The sequence below is a fragment of the Garra rufa genome, chromosome 10 (genome assembly GCF_049309525.1).
Source record: "Garra rufa chromosome 10, GarRuf1.0, whole genome shotgun sequence".
In the NCBI taxonomy this organism is placed as follows: Eukaryota; Metazoa; Chordata; class Actinopteri; order Cypriniformes; family Cyprinidae; genus Garra; species Garra rufa.
Genome location: NC_133370.1, coordinates 19,520,975 through 19,527,487, shown reverse-complemented (window position 1 = coordinate 19,527,487; position 6,513 = coordinate 19,520,975).

Here is a 6,513-nt window from a genome sequence, read left to right as displayed (position 1 = left end):
TATCCCTGCTAACACTACACCCAATCCAAAATGTTTTTTCCTGCCGTGGTCTCATTCTCCAAGTCATAAGCAATATCATTTTTCATTCTTCAGTTTCAAGCTGGTGTATATATCGTTTATTTCTTTATTCTCACTGTCCATCCGTTTTATTACCTTAAGCGCACTGCGAATTTATTGACAATAGCAATTTTAAACCAATCTTACCATTTTGTGTTTAAATTAATGTGTTATATATTGCAAGTTAAATAGCTGAGTCTAAAACACATGCATTATTAATGTTGTTTTACAAAAGGCTTGAAAAAGAAAAATGACCTAATGCCTAAACTAAAGAGTCGTGTAACATTAAATGGGAAGGATGTGTGGAATGCATCTGCTCCGGCCAGCAAAGGAAAACTGCCAGTGAATGTTAAACAACGTTGTAGGCAACCATCTGAAGCACTACACAAAATCATCTGACCCGGACCTCACGTATATCTGGCTCAAGACAAAACAACAGTCAAGAAAAGTCAAAATCTTGACCACCACCTTGACAGACGCTCAGATGACCAAAACAATAAACAATATAACGTATATCCACTCTGCCAAAAATATTCAAACATTTAAATGCTTATTTGCTTCAAAAATAATCACACTAAGTTATTACATGTGTCACAAGGAGGAGTCAGAGACGTGCGGATCCATTTGCAAGGCTTTATTAGAATAGTCAACAAGCAGGAGTAAACGCCAGGAAACAGGAACAACGTAGGTAATCCGGGAAACAGTTCAATAATCAAGCAGTGGTCGCAAATGGCAGGCAGCAGGAATCAAAAACGGGGTACACAGTCCAGAGTCATACACAGGCAATCCAATCCAGAGAAACACGCTTAGAATAATGACCATTGGAACAATTAGACTTCGCAAGGTGGCTGTGTGTGAGAGTGGCTTAAATGCAGTCAGTAAATGTGAAACAGGTGTTTGCAGCAATCAGATCAGTGGGAAATGAGGAACAGATGTGTGCAGTGATTGGTGCAGTGGCTTATGGGGATTGTAGTCCATGAAGTGTGGTGCAAGAGTTCATGATGACAGGGAAGACCAGATACGTTACATAGCCCCTCCGCAAGGAGCGGCTTCCAGACGCTCTAACCACCTTAACCATCTTGAGGGTGGTGGAGCGGAGGCGGAACAGGGGGAGGGATGGAGGGCCAGGTCCATGTAGTGGTACTGGAACCACGAAATGAGGCGGAGCCGACGGAGGGAGAAGCCATGGAGGAGGAAGGGTTGGCTCCTGCATGGGGCCGACCGACGGAGGTAGAGCCGGTGGAGCCCGAGGCGGAACCGGAGAGTCGATGGTCCTGGGCGACACAGAGGATCCGGAGGGCCAAGGCGGAACCCAAGGCTCTGGCGACCCCGGCGGAGATGGAGGTCCGGAGGTACGCAGCGGAGCCGGAGTGACAGAGGATCGAGGCTGTGCCCACGGGAGGGAGGAGGTCCACAGAGCCGGCAGGACGGAGTGACGAGGCGCAGCCGGAGGAGTAGAGTCCAGAGGCGAAGGTGGGGTGACGACTGACCGGGGCGGAGCCGGAGAGACGATGGAGCCCGGAGGAGCTGTTGGGCCGACGGCCGACAACGGAGACGAGGGAGCACAGAGCCGGGGTGGAGCCGCAGGGTCGGAGGACCGAGGTGGAGTCCAGGACTCTGAGACTGGAGGTGATGGTGAGGGGTCCTTCAGTCTGGACACCGATGGCGACTGGCAGTCCCACGGCAAGTCCTCTGCCACGAAGGTGGGATGGGGGTGAGTAGAGGGACTATCAGGAGACAGAGGTGGCAGGGCTGGAGCAGCAGGGAGGGTGGGTGGGAACAGTCCATGCTTGAGCTCCGTGACCAGAACCGGGCAGACAGGAATCTCAGGACGACTGGATGTAACCAGCGGAGTCTCTGGAAAGCTGGGCGGAACCAGCGGAGGCTCTGGAATGCAGGGCTGAACCAGCGGATTGTCTGGAAGGTTGGGCGGAACCAGCGGAGTCTCTGGAAGGCGGGGCTGAACCAGCGGAGTCTCTGGAAGGCTGGGCGGAACCAGCGGAGTCTCTGGAAGGCAGGGCTGAACCAGCGGAGTCTCTGGAAGGCTGGGCTGAACCAGCGGAGTCTCTGGAAGGCTGGGCTGAACCAGCGGAGTCTCTGGAAGGCTGGGCAGAACCAGCGGAGTCTCTGGAAGACTGGGCGGAACCAGCGGAGTCTCTGGAAGGCAGGGCTGAACCAGCGGAGTGTCTGGAAGGCTGGGCGGAACCAGCGGAGTGTCTGGAAGGCAGGGCTGAACCAGCGGAGTGGAGCGGAGCTCTTGTGAAGCGGGCTCTGGACGACGCTCTTGTGAAGCGGGCTCTGGACGACGCTCTTGAGGAGCGGGCTCTGGAGAACTGGACGACCCCAGCGGAGATTCAGGAGGGCTGGGCGTCTCCAGCGGAGACTCTGGAAGAGCAGGCTCTGAGCGAGCGGTCACTGGAGGGCGCTCTGGCGGCGCAGTCACTGGAGGACGCTCTGGCGGCGCAGTCACTGGAGGGCGCTCTGGCGGCGCAGTCACTGGAGGGCTGGTTGGGAGACCAGCTGCTCGAACCGACAGCAGCGGTGGGTCCTCCACGCTAGAAATTAGCCTTTTCCACCCCGTGGTAAAGTGTGGCTGCTGTGGTTCTGGGCTAGCAGACCTCTTGTGCTGTAGCTCTTCTAGAGCTCTCACAGTAAGCGGAGAGCCGCATAACACCAACGCATAATTCATAAAGTCCTCCACCGAACACTTAAATTCCCCTCCAGGCAACAGCGATTTAATGGGTTCATTGAGTCCAAAGCGGAATAAGTCCCTCAGCCATACTTCATCATACAAAGGTACTTGAAGTGATAACCTACGAAACTGTAGTAAATAATCCTCAATGGGAAGATCTTCCTGTCGGAGGAGCAGAAGTTGGTCGACTGGGTCCATGTTGTGATGCTGGTGGTTGAATAAAGCCGCTGGATCCGGGTGTGGCGAAGTCTTCTGTCACAAGGAGGAGTCAGAGACGTGCGGATCCATTTGCAAGGCTTTATTAGAATAGTCAACAAGCAGGAGTAAACGCCAGGAAACAGGAACAACGTAGGTAATCCGGGAAACAGTTCAATAATCAAGCAGTGGTCGCAAATGGCAGGCAGCAGGAATCAAAAACGGGGTACACAGTCCAGAGTCATACACAGGCAATCCAATCCAGAGAAACACGCTTAGAATAATGACCATTGGAACAATTAGACTTCGCAAGGTGGCTGTGTGTGAGAGTGGCTTAAATGCAGTCAGTAAATGTGAAACAGGTGTTTGCAGCAATCAGATCAGTGGGAAATGAGGAACAGATGTGTGCAGTGATTGGTGCAGTGGCTTATGGGGATTGTAGTCCATGAAGTGTGGTGCAAGAGTTCATGATGACAGGGAAGACCAGATACGTTACAACATGAAACTGACAGCCTAAAAACTTTCTCATTTTGTCTGTTTTTGGCTCATTAGATTTATTTTAAGCATAAGGAGGTGCATTGATTTTTTTTAGATGTTTTTATCAATACTTTGATTTAAATGACAAAGCAAACATTACATTTTGTGTCAGTACGTCATAAATGGAATGAGGCATCAGTTTACTGCATCAGATTTGTATGAATGGATGTGCCGCATCCAATTTAGACAACATTACATATTGTAATGGGTTCTATCCATCTTATTTTCCAAAGCGAAAGTAAGCCGTTTTCTGTGAATGTGCAAAACTTTCAGTTGATTAGACACTGTAGAAGCAGAAGCAGTATTAATTAAGATATTAGCCTTGATTAGATATTGTTCTTGATAAGAACAAACATGAATGTTGTCAAGATTCTTGTCCTGGAAATCCTGGTTCAGTTTGGCCAACCACAAACCCATTTTGTTCCTCAGACAGATTTTTGCACTCTTCGATTGATGACACATCGTGAAAACACTCTATAACACCAGAAGCAAGACCCATTCAATTTAATGGAATATCCACAGAAGTGTTACTAGTAACGTTATCTGATTTCGCAGATAGTTTATTTATGAATATAAAAATGTTGACACTAAATCAAATTAGCTCTGGCCCTTTTTTAAATGATTTTGTTCTGTTTTTGAGCTTCTTCTTGTCGTCTGTTACTGTTGTATATGCAAGATGTGGCAGTTGGTCGGTGTAGAATTTGTCCCGCCCCTCCTCCGCTGTGATTAGACGGCTGACTACAAAGTGACAGTGATGAGCTCTGCCTTTTTTTATCCGAAGTTGAACATTCTTCAACTCTCGGCACCAGAGAAAAAAAAAAAAAAAAAAAAACGTGGGCTCATCACGCTCCTGACGTTTTTAAAAAAAGTGGTGCTCCCATTGAAAACAATTACATTGAAAAATTACTTGTGAATGCGGCCTTAAAAGTCCACAGAAGTGCTTTGAAACACGCCGCATTATTCTATGTGTTGATATAATTTCAACTAAAACAGGAAGACAGGGCGGGACTTATCAAGCAGTCCTTCTTTTAAAATAGCCAATACTGTTTTATTTATATCAAAGCTTAGGTTAGAGCCAATGAGCTCAGTAAAGCCGCATTTGACAGTGTATATCTCATCCATATCGCTATAAAATATACCATTTTGTGTGGAATTCAAATAGGTTCCGGTACGTTTTATGACTCGTGCATATGATCTGTGCTCTCACATCTCTGGGCCGGAGCAGTGTGTGTGTGCCACAATTCTTTCTTCCCAATGTAAAGCTTATTTACAGTGTCTGAATAGTTCCCTATTCCCTATATATCCGTCATTCACTGTACAGAAAATACTAATTCTGTGAACAAGTGACTGATTTCAGCCATAGTGTCAGCGTCTATTTATAGTGTGGGGGGGGGGGGACACTTTCTTGAGAGCATTTGATTGGACAAAGTTTGATGAGAGGCTTAAGATTCATATAAAAATAAAAATTCATATAACCTGAACTGACTAAACTAGTAATTTAATTAGGACTGTCAGTTTAAAGCATTAATTAGTTATTTAAAAATAACGCAATTAAAATATTTGAACGCAGTTAACGCACTGGCCCCGCCCCCAGACCTGCAGGCTACATCATCTTATATTTCATAGTTGACTGATGCGGGGCAACAACTCTATAAATGCAGTTATGACCTAAAATTTAAGATAATGGTGCAAAAATATATAAATATGTCTTGTCTCATCTTTACATATGTTACACCATATCACCACACTTGATACTTTCTCATTTAACACAACAATAGTTTTAAATAATATTTTGTGGGTATTTTCACAGTCAAACTTATTTTGCAATTAATTAGATTAATCGAAACATTATGTAATTAATTAGATTAAATATCGACTGACAGCCCTACATTTGCAATTCATTAGGTGTTTTCATCAACGCTTCGAAACATAATAGGAAGGACACCGTGACCTACTGTAATCCGATAATAAATATAAATGCCTATAAATTCAGATTGACTACTGCTCAGTGTCAGTTCAGGCTGTCCACTTTGAGGTATCCATCCTAAAATTCATTTTCCTGGCCTCCTCTCAAAGAGGGGTTTTAGTAGGCAACCCTGCTATGCTTTTGGGGAGTATCCAAAGCTTGATTTAGATTACATGAATTTATTGAAAACGAAACCCTCTGAGTCACTTAAAAAATATGTATTTTTAAAAAACACAATTAACCCGTAGCAACAGTTTCTGCGATGAGCGTTCGCAATCTGAGATACCAGAGAACAACAAACTGAAATCTTATCTGAAGCAGACGACGGAGGTGTCTTTTCACCTTACAGCACATAACATCAAGAAATGAAATCCCTAAACATCCGACTGCAAGGGAGGACGCACTCCACAGGTTGCCTGACCGACCACATCTAATGCTAAGTGAAGGATAGAATAAACAAAAGCTCCATGGCAACAACATGTTATTGTTTTGAGGCCCCATGTTAGTGCTGGCATCTCACTTCACTGAACTATGTGCCCCTTGATTGGCTCTCTCCAGAGATCCTAAAAGACTACTAATTATGTTCCCCTCCATTTCATTTCTAGTGTAAACCTTTCCTTTTTGTCTGTAAAATGCAAGCCGAACATGCTGAAAAACAAATTTGAGGTAACACATCACAACAGCGAAAGGCCGAAGGAAGTGTTTCCAGGTTTTTTTGTGTTCGCGTCCTGTCAACTCTTTCCATAATGTTAAGATGAAGAAACCCAGTGCATGCCCTGAGAGGAATCAGATGACCATTCTTCTAACCATATTTGCAGCAAGGAATGTGAACAGTGGTTCTTCGTAAACCTGTGGCATCATCTGTAAGGAGCTACACGAAATGGGGAAAAAGCTGGTTCGAAGCAGTCAAATAAATTGTACTTGATAGTAGCAGAGGAAAAAAGAAAACCCAAACAACCCCAACAGTCCAATGCTCAGAAGATCATAACGAAAATCAAAAATCAGCGAGATTCAAATCAAGACCAAACAACTCAAACAAAGAAGAGTTTTAACAGACTCTCCTCCA